The sequence below is a fragment of the Nerophis ophidion genome, linkage group LG14, assembly GCF_033978795.1.
Source record: "Nerophis ophidion isolate RoL-2023_Sa linkage group LG14, RoL_Noph_v1.0, whole genome shotgun sequence".
Lineage (NCBI taxonomy): Eukaryota > Metazoa > Chordata > Actinopteri > Syngnathiformes > Syngnathidae > Nerophis > Nerophis ophidion.
In genome coordinates this window covers 34,667,802-34,687,120 of record NC_084624.1, presented here as the reverse complement: position 1 = coordinate 34,687,120, position 19,319 = coordinate 34,667,802, and the positions used below count along the sequence as shown (strand labels likewise).

At 38.5% G+C, this 19,319-nt stretch overlaps 1 protein-coding gene across 7 annotated transcripts in view; it reads right to left on the bottom strand.

The window, feature by feature from the left end:
• The window catches only part of LOC133568526 (adhesion G protein-coupled receptor L2-like), a 245,935-nt gene extending 228,365 nt beyond the window's left edge, over positions 1-17,570 (bottom strand). For 4 of the 7 annotated variants that reach the window (XM_061920512.1, XM_061920516.1, XM_061920518.1 and 1 more), the window contains exon 1: positions 17,051-17,570. The gene's annotated coding sequence lies outside the window, so the exon portion shown is untranslated. The remainder of the gene's footprint in view (positions 1-17,050) is intronic. The other 3 variants (XM_061920514.1, XM_061920513.1, XM_061920515.1) reach the window with 1 other exon arrangement.
• Between the last annotated feature and the right edge of the window lie 1,749 nt (positions 17,571-19,319).

Genomic DNA, 19,319 nt, shown 5'->3' with positions numbered 1-19,319 from the left:
ACGAGCTATTGCAGGAAATTTAGGGATTTTACCATCTACGGTACGTAAATTCATCAAAAGGTTCAGAGAATCTGAAGAAATCACTGCACATAAGAGATGATATTAAGAACCTTTGATCCCTCAGGCGGTACTGCATCAAAACCGACATCAGTGTGTAAAGGATATCACCACATGGTCTCAGGAACACTTCATAAAACAGCTGTCAGTAACTACAGTTGGTCGCTACATCTGTAAGTGCAAGCTAAAACTCTGCTATGCAAAGCAAAACCCATTTATCAACAACACCAAGGAACGCCGCCGGCTTCTCTGGGCCCGAGCTCATCTAAGATGGACTGATGCAAAGTGGAAAAATGTTTTGTGGTCTGAAGAGTCCACATTTCAAATTATATTTGGAAACAGGGGACGTGGTGTCGTCTGGAACAAAGAGGAAAATAACCATCCGGATTGTTATAGGCGCAAAGTTCAAAAGCCACCATCTGTGATGGTACGGGGGTGTATTAGTACCCAAAGCATGGGTAACTTACACATCTGTGAAGGCACCATTAATTCTGAATGGTCCATACAAGTTTTGGAGCAACATATGTTGTCATCCAAGCAATGTTATCATGGACGCCCCAGCTTATTTCAGCTAGACAATGCCAAGCTACATGTTACAACAGCGTTGCTTCGTAGTAAAAGAGTCCAGGTACTTTCCTGGCCCGCCTGCAGTCCAGACCTGTCTCCCATCAAAAATGTGTGGCACATTATGAAGCGTAAAATACGACAGCGGAGACCCCAGACTGTTGAACGACTAAAGCTCCACATAAAACAAAAATGAAAAAGAATTTTACTTTCAAAGCTTCAACAATTAGTTTCCTCAGTTCCCAGTGTTGTTAAAAGAAAAGGTGATGTAACACAGTGGTGAACATGCCCTTTCCCAACTACTTTGGCACGTGTTGCAGCCATGAAATTCTACTTTACTTATTATTTGCAAAAAAAAAAATTAAGTTCATGAGTTTGAACATCAAATATCTTGTCTTTGTAGTGCATTCAATTGAATATGGGTTGAAAAGGATTTGCAAATCATTGTATTCCGTTTATATTTACATCTAACACAATTTCCCAACTCATACGGAAACGGGGTTTGTAGATTGACTGTGAGTACGTTACATTCAGATGTAGACTAGCTTATACAGCTCAATAAAAATCAGTAAGCCTGACTTACATTTATTTGCATTACAATGTAAAAGAGGTTTAGATCCAAGCTTTGGAATTTCCATTCTAAGTCGCACATTAGGGTTTAAGAGAAGAAAATGGATCATAATTTATTCTTGGGATATTAATGAATAATTTAAATAAAGGATAAGCGATATGGCCTGAAATCTATATTGCTCCTGCAATCACGACATATGACCCAATATATTGTTCTATATATAGAAATTACTTAATATTTGTAATTATACAATTTATTGATCTAACTACTGTATATCAGCCGTATACTGATACTTTATTACTAGATACTTACTAGAGGTGGGAATACTGTGCCACTTCCCAATTCTATTATGTTGCAGGAGCTACAATTCAATTAAAAATCTATTATTGATGCATTTTTATTTTATGTATATTGATGCAGTTTTACATTTATTTCCGTTTTACCAAATACATGTTTATCACTTGCAACTTTTAAAAACAGTACAATTGTAATAAGGAATTCCCACTACATTTATTAAATTAATGAAAATGTATGCAAAACTGCAACATAAGAGCCCTATAATAAAAGAGTTGGTCAGATCTCTCTGCAAGATGCCTCGCTGTAGTCAGACAAATTTTAGAACTGTCTGCATTACTTTATTTTCAATAAATAAAGCGATTATTGACGTTTATTAATCAAATTTATAATTGTCTATGTCCGAATTGCGATGCACCTAAAAATCGATTATTTCCCCTACCTCGAATCCTTACTGTCAATATGTGTATCGATCCACCAACCTTTGTTTACATATAAGAGCTCTACCTTGCGGTTAGAGGTTAGTATAATCTCCTACAATGTGTAGTGTAACATGTTTAGATATTCATCATCCTCCAGTGATAATCTTAATTGTAGGAAATTTATATAATTTGCCGCCATGAAGGCGATGATTGCTAATTTAGAAGTGGCTTTGCACTAGCTGCTAGCGACAACACTACAGTGCGTTGAGAGCGCCTTTGTTTGCTTGTCGCTGTCAAATTTGTGAGACAGCTAGACTGTGTAATCAACATTCATTATCAATGTAACAAAAGGATCAAAAGCTTTATCATGGGCCAAAATTATATATCATTTATAATATATATCGTCCATATCGTGCAACCTTAATTTGAATAATTATTCAAATGATCTCATCTCTAAAAAAAGACTAAATTAAATCAAGTGTACCTCAAATGGACATTAAGATGAAAACAAGCCACCATGGAAACAGAAAGAGTACTTTTTCTATATTGGGCAAAAGCATTAAAAAATGCCAGCAGTGTCACATCGTGGGAGGTGGTATTCAAGCATGGCAGCATTAGTGAGCTAAATTTGGAAGCCAAGGAAGGTTTTCGAACAGAAGCCAGTTAAATTATTTTGGCCATTAAATCGACTGACTAACTCGCTGGTTAGCAAGCACATAAAAAGCCTCCGACAGAAGATTTCTGACTGTCAATCACGTCCTCTGCGGCGGAAATAAAACACGACTGTGAGCCTACATTATACCGGTTTCAATTTCTCCCCCTTTTTTCTGCAGCAAATGAGAAATAATACCGTTACACTACATCAGTGGGGTGATTTACATTTTTATATGATATCAAGAATACCGTGGAAAGGGGAGGGGGACCGGGGGAGACATTCCTCTGCAGTGGAGCATGAACGGAAACCTCAATTTCTTGGATAATTACATGAAATTATTTAGGAATTCAAGAAAAAAAGACAAAGCAGGGGGAAAGATGGACGACCTGTCAGACGGGCCTCATGTCGACCTTTAATGCGCACACTTCCTGCGACCTGTGGCGGCACCACATGAAGCACGCTGGCTGGCTACCACCACCCCCCTCCCCACACACACACCCCTTCCTCCAGTGAGACATAAGCAGCGTCCTCATATGCTAATGTGGAGGAGCACTGACGGACTGACTGAGGGCAGCTTGGACATCTCACAGGTCAGTGCTAATCTTCTGATAGATGGAGCCTAAAGACCCGGGACACATCCATCACACGCCGCCGACGGCTCCCCGACTGGGAGAGATTTGCACGCAGCAAAGGGTTAACGAACGGCCCAAACAGACCTCCGATGATCCATCACTCACAAAAACAACCTCCTTTTTAGAAGCGCTTCGCCCTTTGACAACACCGAGGGGGAGGCTTGGTGCATCGCGCCAATTTAAGACCTTAAGCTCTGAGGCTCTGTTGATCATTAAATATCCATTTTAAAAGCAGTGGGGGAAAGTTAACCGTCATTTCCAGCGCAGGAGGTGGTAGCTCTGGAGAGGATTTCCCGGCCCGTTGCGATGTATGCTCTTGCTGAAATGTGCGCCACCATGCGCTCATCCATCAAGTTAACTACCCTCACACATAATCATTCGTGCCAGGTCATCCGTCTCCCTATATTTGGGGAAGAGGGGAGTCATGTAGCAAGCATGTTAGGGTCTCAAGGTGTAATGAAAAAAAACCTGCACTTTTCTTCTTTACGGTGAGGACAGTTTGACCCTGGAACAGATTATTTCAATTACCATTATGCGAGGTATTGTTATCAGTCCAGTTGGTTTGTGGGATTACTCAAAAACTACATAATTTCTCTGAAACACATTCAGTGCACATGGGAATCTCCTTCCGCCAGTTATTAATAACAGACTTGTATAATTTTAACAACCAAAGCCATTTTAAAACTTATTTCATGTCCTTTTGTTCTAAATGTTGCCCCCATTTGAATGTGTCTGTATAATTCATACAACCATTCATTCTGCCAGTTATTCATATACAGGTGCTGTATAAAAAGTTGATTAATTTCAGTAATTATATTCAGAACGTGAAACTTACATATTATATCAATTCATTACACACATAGTGATATATTTGAAATGTTTATTTCTTTAAATTTTGATGATTAGTACTAACAATTACTGAAAATCCCAAATTCAGTATCTCATAAAATTAGAATATTAGTTACGACTAGTACCAAAAAATATTTTTTAGAAATGTGGGCCAACTGAAAAGTATGAACATGGAAAGTTTCAGCATGTACGGCAATCAATACTTAGTTGCAGCTCCTTTTGCCTGAATTGCTGCAGCAATACGGCGTGGCATGGAGTCCACCAGTCTGTTGCACCACTCAGGTGTTATGAGAGCCCAGGTTGCTTTAATAGTGGCCTTCAGCTCTTCAGCATTGTTGGGTCTGGCATCTCGCATCTTCTGCTTCACAATACCCCATAGGTTTTCTATGGGGTTAAGGTCAGGTGAGTTTGCAGGCCAATCAAGAACAGGGATACCATGGTCCTTAAACCAGGTACTGGTAGATTTGGCACTCTGTGCAGTTGCCAAGTCATGTTGGAAAATGAAATCTTCACCTCCAGAAAATTGGTCCGCGGCAGGCAGCATAAAGTGTTCTAAAACTTCCTGGTAGACTGCTGCATTGACCCTAGACCTCAGGAAACACAGTGGACCAACACCAGCAGATGACATGGCACCCCAGACCATTACCGATTGTGGAAATTTGACACTGGACTTCAGGCAAAGTAGATTCTTTGCCTCTCCTGTCTTCCTCCAGACTCTGGGACCTTGATTTCCAAAGGAGATACAAAATTTACTTTCATCTAAAAACATAACTTTGGACCACTCATCAGCAGTACAGTCCTCTTTGTCTTGAGCCCAGGCGAGACGCTTTTGACGTTGTCTCTTATTCAAGAGTGGCTTTACACAAGGAATGAGACAGCTGAAGCCCATATCTTGCAGACGTCGGTGCGTGGTGGTTCTTGAAGCACTGACTCCAGCTGCAGTCCACTCTTTGTGGATCTCCCCCACATTTTTTAATCGGTTTTGTTTGACAATCCTCTCCAGGGCGCGGTTATCTCTCTTGCTTGTACACTTTTTTTCTACCACATCTTTGTCTTCCCTTCGCCTCTCTATTAATGTGCATGGACACAGAGCTCTGGGAACATCCAACCTCTTTGGCAATGACCTTTTGTGTCTGGCCCTCCTTCTTTAAAGTATCAATGGTCATCTTTTGGACAGTTGTCAAGTCAGCAGTCTTCCCCATGATTGTGTGTCATACAGAATCAAAACAAGAGACCATTTAAAGGCTTTTCCAGGTGTTTTGAGTTAGTTAGCTAATTAGAGAGTGGCACCAGGTGTCTTTAATATCTGACCTTTTAACCATATTCTAATTTTCTGAGAGGTTGAATTTAGGGTTTTCATTGGTTGTCAGCTATAATCATCTCCTTTTTGGCAAAAAACACTTGAAATGTATCAGTCTGTTTGGTATTAATGTATACATTCTACAAGTTTGACTTTCTAAATGGAATTAATGAAATAAATAAACTTTTTCATGATATTCTAATAATATGACCAGCACCTGTATAACTTGCATGATTTTGATAACTTGCAGAATTAGAATAGCCCAACAGACGCAAAATAGTCAAGCAATGAATGCAGTCACTCCTTCCTTCAGCTATTAATCTATAACTTGCATTGTTTTAACATGCATAAACTGCATTATTTTCCTTTTAAAAATTACTCAATCAAATAGACATTTTTTATTATTATTTGAGTAAATACATAAAATAAAAACATCTTCATTTGATTATTTCAGTAAATAGATACAATAAGTAATCCTTTGATGAATTCAGTAATTTGTCAAATAAAAAAACACAAAATAGTCAAACAATGACTGCAGTGGCGCTTTTTGATAATCACGTGCATCGTTTTAATAACCAAAAAACACAAATAAAAGTTATTTTCGACACTTCTCCAATGGAGAATGTGCAAAAATGTAATAACCAAAATTAAATAAGTGGTCAAATAACTAATGCAGACGCTCCTCCTGCCAGTTACTAATGCAGAGCTTGCACTATTTTCATATTTATGTCATTAGTATCCAATTCATTCAAAATAATTAATTTCATACAGTAACAAATAAATTTATGAATGCAAAACTCACATAGTTGCAATAACCTAAATGACTCAAATAATTACTGTGGTTGTGTTTACTGCCATGGGCCTTTTTATTTAATGAATGCATGTGACAATGTTAATAAAACTGGTTTTGGACTTTATTGTGGTGGCCCATTGAGATTCAGCTGTATTAAGAATGGAAAGACGGAGGAAAACCGCTGTAAAACTTCCAACAGATACAATCACAGTTTTAAATTAAAGCTATCGTAAAACTGGGTTTGATACCTGCATTTTTATTGAGTACAGCTAACTTAAATACTAACAAGAATACAAGATGATGATTTTAAGCAGAGGTGGGTAGAGTAGCCAGAAATTGTACTCAAGTAAGAGTACTGTTACTTTGGAGATTTATTACTCAAGTAAAAGTAAGGAGTAGTCATCCAAATATTTACTTGAGTAAAAGTAAAAAGTATGTTGTGAAAAAACTACTCAAGTACTGAGTAACTGATGAGTAACCTGTTTGTTAAATGATTACAGCAACAAATAATGCACAAAAACATAAAAATAGCAATGAGCAAATTCATAGCCAGGAATATCTCTTAAGCAACTAAAACAATAATATATATTAAATAGTAATACATTAAAATAAAAGAAATTAAGGCAAATTGAGCCACAATAACTTAACAGCACCTTAGGCTCAGTAGGCATTGATCGATTGATTGATTGATTGACTGAAACTTGTATTAGTAGATTGCACAGTACAGTACATATTCCGTACAATTGACCACTAAATGGTAACACCCCAATAAGTTTTTCAACGTTAATCAATTACTTAATAAATGACCAAGTCGAAGTGATCTACCTCATATATACATACACACACACACACACATCATATATATATATATATATATATATATATATATATATATATATACATATATATATATATATATATATATATATATGTATATATATATATATATATATATATACAGTATATAATTTATAGTTATTTATTTTGCCATTTTTGTTGACATGTTAAACGTGTTTTAATGAATATACATGCATGTTTAACATATAGATTCCTATCTTTCATGAAGACAAGAATATAAGTTGGTGTATTACCTGATTCTGATGACTTGTATTGATTGGAATCAGACAGTATAGTGCTGATAATGTCCACATTTTCAAATGGAGGAGAAAAAAAGTTCTTCTTTTCTGTCTAATACCACATGAAAGTCGTTAGTTTTTGGCATCTTATTTGTCCAGCTTCCATATTCGTTTTTATACACTTTACAAGAAATACTTTGGCGGCAAACTCCGTAGCTTGCTAGCGTGTTTGCGCTAGCTTTCGGAGACTTTTTTTGTTAGCGCAGGCGCGATGGAGTGGCACTTTTATTGTGAAGACAGGAACTGTGCGATCAGTCTTTAGGCTTTTGACGGGAAGTACGGTTGAAATAAAAAGTGTCTTTTTTCCTTTACACTTTTGATTGATTGATTGAAACTTTTATTAGTAGATTGCACAGTACAGTATATATTCCGCACAATTGACCACTAAATGGTAACACCCCAATAAGTTTTTCAACTTTTTTAGGTCGGATTCGACGTGTGACGGTCACGTGACCGCCTGGGTTTGTTTGATTGGTCCAACGTCACCAGTGACTGCATTTGATTGGTGAAACGCAGGCATTCGTAGTTCCTACTTTGAATGCGTGTCTGACAATATCAAAATAAACAAAGCGTGCATTAACAGATCGATAAAAAAAAGTAGCGAGTAACGAGATGATTGTAGATAAATGGAGCGGAGTAAAAGTAGCGTTTCTTCTCTATAAATATACTAAAGTAAAAGTAAAAGTATGTTGCATAAAAACTATCCCTCTTAGAAGTACAATTTATCCCAAAAGTTACTCAAGTAGATGTAACGGAGTAAATGTAGCGCGTTACTACCCACCTCTGATTTTAAGCTACTTAAAAAACACTTCCATGTAGTCCAGAAAACATATGTATTAGATAAGCTTCAGTTTACATTTTGTGTATTTTTTAGTTTATAGAGTCTGTCTATAGGATGTTCATTGTTGGAGACTTTTTAAGATTTAAATTGAAACGAGACTTCAAGTATCATAATGTATCTTTAGACATCGTTAACTATTTGAACATTTTCTTGAAGTTGTCCCATCTATTTTTTTCCCCAGACATAGTCGAACATAAACTTCATAAACATTACATAGATTCACCCGATCACAACATTAGTCACAAAGGCACATTCATGTATCGATAGAGTAAAAAAGCTGCTTTTGTCAGCATTTGTGTCACTACATGGGACATGTCCGTGTTATTGTGCTCATGAGAAGATTAGATTACAAACCCAAAACCAGTGAAGTTGGCACATTGTGTTAATCGCAACTAAAAACAGAATACATTGATTTGCAAATCCTTTTCAACTTATATTCAATTGAGCAGGAAACAAACCTCGGACTGTTAAACAACTTAAGCTGTACATCAAGCAAAAAAGGGGAAACAATTCCACCTGAAGAGTTTCAAAAATTGGTCTCCTCAGTTCCCGTTTACGAAGTGTTCTTAGCACCTAAGCGTTTTTATTTAACAGTAAATTAACTGAAGGCAGTGAGCTCTCTTTTCAGTCATTTACAATCTTTGTTGAACTGGGCGGGCTCACAGAGAGCCTCGCAACTCGCGAGTGATATGTTCCGCAAAGTAACAAAAATGAGGACGACAAAAATATGATTACATAGCCAAATGTCCCGTTATGGGAATATTTCAGCTTCATATCAGATGGGCAATATGAACCCATCAACATGGACGATAGAGAGTCATCATGTGATGGCAACAAACTAAAAGACAACGCCCGACCCCGTTTTTCCAACTACGAAAAAAACTATTAAGATATTCAAAATGTTTCAAAGTAAATATTTTGAATTACATAAATAAGAGTCCATTTAATATTATTGTTTGTTCATTAAGGATAACAGTTATTTACCTTGCAATTACAGTACAATGATAAACATTTCTACAGTAATGACAAATAAAAGTATGTATTACTTTACATGGTTACTTGCATTGTTGTTATACAATACAGGCCGAAAGTTTGGACACACCTCATTTCTTCTTTATTTTTATGACTATTTACATTGTAGATTATCACTGAAGGTATCAAAACTATGACACCTGTGAAGTGAAATACCTTTCAGGAGACTACCTCTAGAAGTTCATTGAGTGAATGCCAAGAGTGAGCAAAGCAGTAATCAGAGCAAAGGGTGGCTATTTTGAAGAAACTAGTTATTCACCTTTTTTGTTGAGTACAGACAGTAACTCAACGTGTTCATTCATAGCTTTGATGCCTTCAGTGACAATCTACAATGTAAATAGCCATGAAAATAAAGAAAATGCATTGAATGAGAAGGTGTGTCCAAACTTTTGGCCTGTTCTCTATATTATGATGACATTACTATTATAAACACTATAGTTTTTACCAATTATTTCTTCAGTTAAACAGCATGATGTAGACAAAAGCTCTGAGTCTGTCTGCATAGAGCCAAATATTTTTAAAGTAAATTATTGCATAATTTTTTAATGTGTGGCACTTTGAGACAAGAATATGTTGATTGACAGTCAAAAAGTCTTCCTTAACTTGGGTTTGTCACAGTTTTATGCGTTTATATGTATACCACTTAAAAATCGCAAATCGAATTTGGAGAGAAAAATCGCAATTAGGTTTTTCATCAAAATTGTGCAGCCCTAATGTGTGTAGTGCCGTGATCTGTGTTGCAACGATCAGTATTTATAATGTTTTTTATGTTGATGTGCATTCATTAAAAAAAAGAATTAAGGTAATTGCAAGCAGAAAAATATTAGTTTTTTCAACTATTTTCCATAAAATAAACATTTATGCTATAAAATTAATTTTGAAAATAAAGTATAGTGTGTGTCCGTCTCTTTGTTATATATTTTATTTCAATACAACTTTGTTAAAAGATTTTAGTTGTTGTGTAAGAACTTTTTGAGCACATTCACCAATAATGGGATAATAAAGAAAATCGTGATATTGAATGGATAAATGATTCATCCCGGTCCTCCTCCTTGCCTTTATGTCCATTTGTTGTCCAACATTTACTGCGAGCACGTCAAGAGGAATTAGACAAGACAGCTGTCAAACCCCACCCTTTGTGAGTGAAGATGGCAGGTGAGGTGCTTCCTTTTTTCCCTCCCCACCCTTCCATTCAAACCGTAAACCTCACGCTTTGAACAAAAGACGACAGGACTGAGCTCAACTTCTGCAGCACACATGCATGCATTTAGCTTCATTAAACCTAAGGAACTGTCCCTTTATGTATAATTAAGAAGCGTGTGGTGCTCAATAGGAGTCTAAAGACCAAACTGTGTATCTTGAGTAAGTAAAAGCGTGTGTTCTGTTCCTGTGCGTGCCTGTTTTCTTTAAATCCAAGCAGGCAGAAGAAGAAAAACAAATGAGGTCCTGTCACAGTCATTTTGTTGACAGCAGCTGCACGCAATGTGAAATAAATATTATTTTTGCAGCAGACAAACAATCAGAGCATCACACCAAGCTTGAATGCTTTGCAGGGGACAACATTCCCTTCAGTCCGCGGCCAAACTACCAGTTGGGTAAACTCGTTTTCATCCACTTATATATGCTTTTGAAGATCACATCTGTTGATGAAGTGCGAAAAGGGGAGGGTAAGAAGTGGCAAGAATTTTAAAGGGCCTTTGGTGATTTAGATTATGGCCGATCACAAACAAACCAACGGTTCCACACACAAAAAAATGTCCACCAGCAGCAGGACGAGACCGCTTAAGAGGAAAAGGAGGGTGATGGTGAGAGGAGTGGAGAAGTGGGGGGCTGGTAGCTCATGTTCTCCCTATTGAAATGCAGACACTTTGATATGGAAATGGTGAGTTACAAAAAGCCGCTAGAATTCACACTCGCCTGCATTGAAACCATTTGCGCAAGGCGAGATGAGATGACACTTCCTTCCCAGGACAACACCGACAAATGGACCAGAGCAGCATGCCGGGCCGAGGCTAGAGAGAGGGAGTTGAGGTAGAGATTGTGTGAGTGTGTATGTGTGTGTGTGGTGAGAATGTCACAGAACATTTGTCCTCCTGCCGTTCTCTTGCTTTCAATTCCTACTGTCCCAGAACACACTCCAGGCTGAAAGCATTTTTTTTTTTAGTAAAAGAGAGGATGACCTTACTCTCCCTCACACGAGATTTAAGGACTTTTGGTTGAGATTTAAGGACTTTTGGTTGAGGCCAAAACAAAAAAAAACTTCCAAAAATCCACCCGGATTTGTCATCTTCCCAACATGCAGATGACGTAATGAAGCATGAGCTGGCTTAGCAAAGCACAAAAACCCCATGAGTGCACATCCTTTTACAACACCCCTATGCGTGACAGCTGTTACATACATCAGACGGATCACAAGTATCGGGACCCGCCTCTTCAATCAATTAATCGACCCGTAAAGGGTTGGGCTCCTCTGAAGCTTAAATCTTCAACTTTGAAATCAATATAATTGCACAATTTACTCAGGCGTAAAGAAGGACGGATGAAGGGATGCAGTTTTGAAATAAACATTTGAAGAACTCAGCAAAAAAGGCAACTAATGAAACATTTTCTCAATAGATTGAACATTCTACCTCGATTTGGGTTGTTTTTCTAGCAACTGCCTGCATGCCTTGCCAGTAGACTATTTGCATTTGTAAAGATAATTCTACAAGCGGGGGGGAAAAAATTAAACAATCATTTTTAGAGCAGTTAAAAGTTCTAAATGATGGTTACGATTAATAACAAGAACAACTGCATTGCAGTTTGCACTGCAAACACAGTGGACTTGTTTACTACTTAAAAAGCAGGTAATGATAAAATACCTCCATGCTGTGAAATGTTACATGATGTTGGTGATGTACAACCTCTTGTGCTACTAAAAATGCTCATAAAAATGCATTTTTCACATCTTTATTAACACCAATTACATATTGTACCTATAAGCATAGCAATTAATATTGGTATTAATACGGAATATCGATATTGTTATCGGTATTGATATAATCCTAATGATATAAATCCTTAATCGGGACGCTACATTACTTAAAATACGTTACTTGCACAATAACACTTTCATGTATTCATGTGCAAATGTATGACTGCATTACCATCGAAATGAGGTACCGATACAAACGTTTACGTAAGCACTGAGGCCATAATGGGAACAGGTTTTGCTACACTTCCCTTTTTCTAAGGTACTATCTGAGCCTGAGCTGCAACCTTTAATCTATTACATCAATTAATTTAGGTACAAAAAAGCTTTGATTTATATTATTTTGCATCTATATATTTTTCATGAGTATAACTAATAAGAAATGATCAAATCCGGACTGAATGGTGTACAGTTTCCGCATTGCCATTGCCATAGAGCACACATGAGACGGTGATGTATGGGTAGGGTTGCGTATCGAGTATCGAGTATTGATTGGAACCGGGACTAACTTTCCGATTCTCCCGTAATCGTTCAAAAGTTTAAATTTAGATTCCTAGTTTCGGTACCCAGTCCGCCGACCGGAAAAAAAGAATAAGTTCGCCGACCGGAAGAGGAAGCCGCTGAATACCAACGAAGAAGCGCCCACTGCCGGAAGTGTTAGCATAGCCAAGCCTGTGTAGCCGAGCGAGTCAGTCAAGCATGGATAGCGGGCGTCGGCGGTCGAAAGTGTAGCTTTATTTTACTAAAAAAACATGAAATATCGGCGAAATGTAACACGTGCGACAGGACTGTTTCGTGCTTAGGAGGGTGCTTATCGAACATGATGAAGCACCTCCGAGTTCATGGACTACAAATAAATGCGTGTCCCGTCTTCGACGCGCTCCGCCGACCGTCCTCCTCTGCCTCTTCCTCTGGCTCCACCTCCGACGCCCAGCCTGGCACCTCGGTGACTGGACTGCAGTCGGAATCCGGTAAGTAAAACAATATATATGCAATAAATAATGTGTTTTGCGCCAACATTGAGGCAGCTAACAAATTAGCCCGCGTATTTATTCATAGACAATTTACAATACTGTCAACAAAATGGGCAGCACGGTGCGAGAGGGGTTACTGCGTCTGCCTCACAATACGAATGTCCTGAGTAGTCCTGGGTTCAATCCCAGACACGGGATCTTTCTGTGTGGAGTTTGCATGTTCTTCCCGTGACTGTGTGGGTTCCCTCAGGGTACTCCGGCTTCCTCCCACCTCCAAAGACATGCACCTGGGGATAGGTTGATTGGCAACACTAAAAATTGGCCCTAGTGTGTGAATGTGAGTGTGAGTGTTGTCTGTCTATCTGTGTTGGCCCTGCGATGAGGTGGCGACTTGTCCAGGGTGTACCCCGCCTTCCGCCCGATTGTAGCTGAGTTAGGCACCAGCGCCCCCCACGACCCAAAGGGAATAAGCGGTAGAAATGGATGGATGGATGGCTGTCAACAAAAATCGAAAATACAATTTGCACTGGATAAAACATATTTGTCGATAATAGTCGGTGACATCATCGCTCATGTTTTTCCCAAAAAATGGCCGTGGTCACTGGCAACAACACTAGGGTTGAAGACATTGAACGTAGGGGACCATTTCACTCTACAAACGTCAAAGGGGACCTTACTTTTTCATGGCAGAACATCTGTGATGATGGAACATTTGAAGCGGAGATGTGTCGGACCTCTGGAGGATGTGGTCTGTGACACTCCTCCGTAAGATAGTTAGCTTGTTCGCTAGCTAGCGGACGACAGACAGGGGGAGTTGTGTAAAAAATAATAGCCAAAGTCAGAATATTACAGTTGCTTATGTGCAGCTTTCTGAACTCATCATCATAACAAAATGCTTATTTTTGAGAAAGCGCTATAGCTTTGGTGTTGTATTGTTTTTATTGCTGCCTTTTGACTGTCATTTGTTTACATAAAAAATGGTATACTTTATTTCTGTTGGGACTTTGTCTATCCTAGCTTAAAAAATTACAAAAGTTATTATTTTTGTAACAGCCTAATGAGCGGCACAGTTATAGTAAAAAATTATATTTTTAATGAAGTAATCATCTTTTCACATCTCAAAAAATCTCAAGCTGAATTCAAAAGCCGCTACCTAAATCAGATGTATGCTTCATTATCTGATTATTAGACAAATCATTAAGTTAGCCGACGACTTGACGACTATAAAAATGTAGTTGTAGTAGTTGCAGCCCAAGTGTGTAGTATTGCACAATGGCTGGACCAGGATATAAAGTTTAACACCTGACACTCCAGTTGATACAATAAATATTTGACACATTAGGTGTCTACTGCAAATATCCAAATGGCGGGACGCCTTACTTGCTTCTGTGTTTAAGGCACAGCCAACAGCCAACAACTCAACATCAATGGCATTAATTAAAATAACAGAAGAGCTCACAAATGCAATGGATAGTAAAAAATGTGCTGCTGTAGTGTTTATGGATTTAACAAAAGCATTTGACACAATGAATCATGACATCTTAATAAACAAATTAGAACGGAATGGCATCAGAGGGTTGGTCTTGAACTGGATAAGAAGCCACCTACCAACAGGAAGCAATACGTTAAGATAGGCGAACACACATCCACAGAGCTAAAAATATCTTGTGGCATACCTCAGGGATCAATACTCAGACCAAAATTGTTTGATCTCTATATAAAAGACATTTGTAAAGTTACAAAGGACTTAAAGTTAGTATTATTTGCAAATAATACAACTGCATTTTGTTCAGGGGAGAACACACAGAAAATAATACAAATAATAACAGAAGAAATTAAGAAATGAAAAAGGTGGTTGACAAAAACAGACTATCTTTGAATCTCCGTAAGACTAAAATAATGCTTTTTGGTAACAGTAGAAGACAAAATCAAACACAAATACAAATAGGGTAAATATTGAAAGGGTAAAAGAAAACACATTTTTGGGTGTAATAATAGATGCTAAAATTAATTGTAAATTTCATGTAAAAAATATACAACAAAGTTGCAAGAAACACATCAATAATGAATGAAGCAAAACATGTTTTAGACCAAATATCACATCTTATTCTCTACTCTGACTAGTGTTACCATATCTGAGTCACTGTGTAGAAATATAGGGAAACAACTACAAATGTGCGCTTCATTCACTAACTGTGTTACAAAAAAGATCAATTAGAATAATACATAATGCCCTTTGAGACACTAGTGATTTATGGCTATATAAGTAAACATTGATTGATTGATTGATTGAATGTTGGATATAGAGAACATACAAACCCTTTGTTTATTAAATCACAACTATTGAAATTCAACGATTTGGTGCATTTGCAAACAGCTAAAATGATGTACAAAGCAAACTATAACCTGCTACCCAAGAATGTAAAACAATTCTTCTTAACCAAAGAGGAGAAATACAACCTTAGAGGAAAATCTAATTTAAAACATTTTTATGCTCGTACAACACTTAAAACCTTTAGTATATCTGTATGTGGAATTAAATTATGAAACAGATTAACCAAAAGAATCAAACAAATCACTAATATGATTCAATTTAAAATACTGTTTAAACTACAATTGTTCACAAAGTACACAGAACAAGAATTATGATGAACATCTTGAATCCTCTTTTTTCTTTTTTTTTAATGAGACAAAGATTATTTATGTATTTAATATGTGTAGGCTTACTATGGTATATTATTTATTAAATATTTATTTGTTCACTGTTCTGTTACAGAGAACAAGGAATTGGGATACAATTGCTATGGTATGGTATGAAAAGGGGTAGGATTAAATAAGCTCTGCTACTTCCTACTCCTTTTCAGACGTGCTGTAATGAAACAACTGTAATTGTGTGATGCATTACACTGTATCGTATTCATGTTCGAAATAAACTGAAACTGAACTGAACAAAAGCCAGATTTACGGTTACGGCTCTGATGCTGCGAACTTGCAGGGTTTCTGTGTGTAACGGGGCTAGAGTTGGGTACTTAAATTGGTTCCTTTTGTTATAAAAAAGCCTCCACCAATAACAAAACATTGCAATTTGACAAATGTATTTTTGCTTTTTTTGCCTGGGCTGACACAAAGGTACATAAAAGCATTCCTGAATGACATTGAGGTTGAAGAAGCAAGTCAAACACCTCTAGAACAGAGACGGTGAGATGTAAAGCTCCAACGTTAGTGACCTTTGGCCCTGACAGCTTTTCTGGAAGGAACCAACAATACATACACACACACACCAGACCATGCACCTTAAACTTGTAAGCAAGTCTTATATAACGCTGCAGCATCACCAATCCACGATTGGACGCCGTCTGTACGTAAATGTTATTTAACCTTGATCTGTCAGTGGTGCTGCAATCCTTAAGAGGGTAGAGAGGCTTCTTTCCCAAGTCTGTGCTAAAAAAGCCTGACATGAGGGGCAGATATGGTTCCCCGGCCTGAAAAAAGTCTGCATCTGTCTGCATGTGTGCATATGTGTGTGTCAGTGTTTACGTGTGTGTGGGTGGGTGTGTGTGAGTACCATCATCTCGCCTGGCTGGCCTGGGCTCTGTGAATTATACATGGGCTGTGAAATGATCTTATTTTATAGCCGCAAAATGGAGAGGTAAATGGAGACACTAACTGACGTCCAACTACTTAGCCGATGCTCTGCTTGCAAGTGTGTGCGTGTGTGTGCATGCTTCATCAGTGCCCATACAGTATGAGCACTTGAGCGGACATAAATATGTAGATCTTTGATTTAAATTAATATAGAACACAAGCATCCAGAGTCGTCATCTTTATGCTTGGCTGACTTGATTTAAAGAGATGTATGCCCTAAAGGGGTATTTAAGGTTTAAACTCTTCGTCTGTTGTTAAATGCCGTTTATTGGTACTATCTTATCATATTTTAATAGAAACAATGGTCTACTCACTGTGCTGGACGGATGGAGTGTGATGTCAAGTCTGCTTCAGACGAGGCCCCCACAAACTGGGCTGCGGGTCGCACAAAGACGGGCTCGGCTGGGCTGCATGTTCACGACGGACCGTCGGCAGGTATCAGACCCCCCGCTCACGCCAGTACATCCGGATAGGGGCGAATAGCTCCATAGCGACACCGGAGACAAAACAAAAATGGAGTTCGGTGTAAAAGTAATAGCTGGTAGCAAAAAAAAAAAACCAATTAGGAATTAAAAGTCCCGGGAATGTCTTGTGAAAGTGGGTCGGGAGGGGGGCTGGAGCCCGCCGGTGGAGCACACGAGCAGGGTGTAGGTATCGTGGTCCTTCCCGTGAGCTCTCCCGGTTCTGCTGGCCGAGCACCGAGTCCGCACGACTTGCAAGGCAGTCTGAGGACTACTGAGCAGCCGAACTAGGCAGGACTGGACCGCCGCTCTGCAGCAGCTGGATGGACCCGATAGTGAGGCAAACGTGGAGTGGAGCTGAAGTCGGAAGCGGAATGGAGTCAGGTTAGTGACTTGCGGGCGATACTGCCAATTAAGGAATTGATTACAGGAAACCAAATGTGTCATATTTTTTTCATTTTGTTGCTTTGGAAAGCTACTATTGTCTCTCCTTCAAAAACTACTATTGTCTCTCCCTCAAAAACTACTATTGTCTCTCCTTCAAGATGACCTTCTTTGTAAACAATATAACAAACATTTTTTTAAATCAGGTGAATCACACTTTTGGATAGGTGGACTATTTTCTGTTTTCCAACCCGTGGCTCTCGAGCCGCATGCGGCTCTTTAGGACCGCTTTAAAGGTCTTAAAGGGGAACATTATCACCAGACCAATGTAAGCGTCAATATATACCTTGATGGTGCAGAAAAAAGACCATGTATTTTTTTAACCAATTTCCGAACTCTAAATGGGTGAATTTTGGCGAATTAAACGCCTTTCTGTTTATCGCTCTTTTTGCGATGACGTCAGAGCGTGACGTCTCCGAGGTAATACAGCCGCCATTTTCATTTTCAACACATTACAAACACCGGGTCTCAGCTCTATTATCTTCCGTTTTTTCGACTATGGAGACATCATGCCTCGTTGGTGTGTTGTCGGAGGGTGTAACAACACCAACAGGGAGGGATTCAAGTTACACCACTGGCCCGAAGATGCGAAAGTGTCTGCCGCCAGACCCCCATTGAATGTGCCAAAGTGTCTCCACATTTTACCGGCGATGACAGACATGGCACAGAGATGTATGGATAACCTGCAGATGCATTTCCAACTGTCTGATGGAGTTTTGTTGATGTTGACTTATGTGCTAATCAAACATATTTGGTTGCGGCGTGACTGTCAGCTAATCGATGCTAACATGCTATGCTAATCAATGCTAACATGCTATTTACCGGCGGTGCTAAAGCAGACATGGCACAGAGATGTATGGATAACCTGCAGATGCATTTGCAACTATAAAGTCAATAAATTAACAAAGGTGAGTTTTGTTGATGTTGACTGCCAGCTAATCGATGCTAACATGCTATGCTAATCGATGCTAACATGCTATTTACCGGCGGTGCTAAAGCAGACATGGCACAGAGATGTATGGATAACCTGCAGATACATTTGCAAACTATATTACGTTTACTTCCACCCACATTTAATGTGAAAAAAACACTTACCAATCGACTGATTTAAATTGCTCCAGTGTCACAAGATGCGAATGTCCTGAACGTTTGGTCAGCACATTTTACCGGCGATGCTAACGCAGCTATTCGGCCATGCTATGGCTATAAATAGCGTCAATAGCTATTCGCTCAATAGCTTCAGTTTCTTCTTCAATACTTAATACTCCAACCATCCGTTTTAATACATGCGTAATCTGTTAAATCGCTTAAGTCGCTGAAATCCGAGTCTGAATCCGAGTTAATGTCACTATATCTTGCTGTGGTATTCACAGTTGTTTGTTTACATTGGCAGCACTGTATGACGTCACAGGGAAATGGATAGTCGCATCGCATCGCAAATAGCGAAAATCAAGCACTTTAAAGCTTTTTTTAGGGATATTCGGGGACCGGTAAAATTTTGAAAAAAACTTAAAAAAATACAACAAGCCACTGGGAACTGATTTTTATTGTTTTTAACCCTTTTGAAATTGTGATAATGTTCCACTTTAACTCATTCTCTTTCTATGCCACATCAATGTTGAATGCACTCCCAACAGGTGTAAAAGTAAGTGCATCTCTATATTCCTTCAAAACTGCT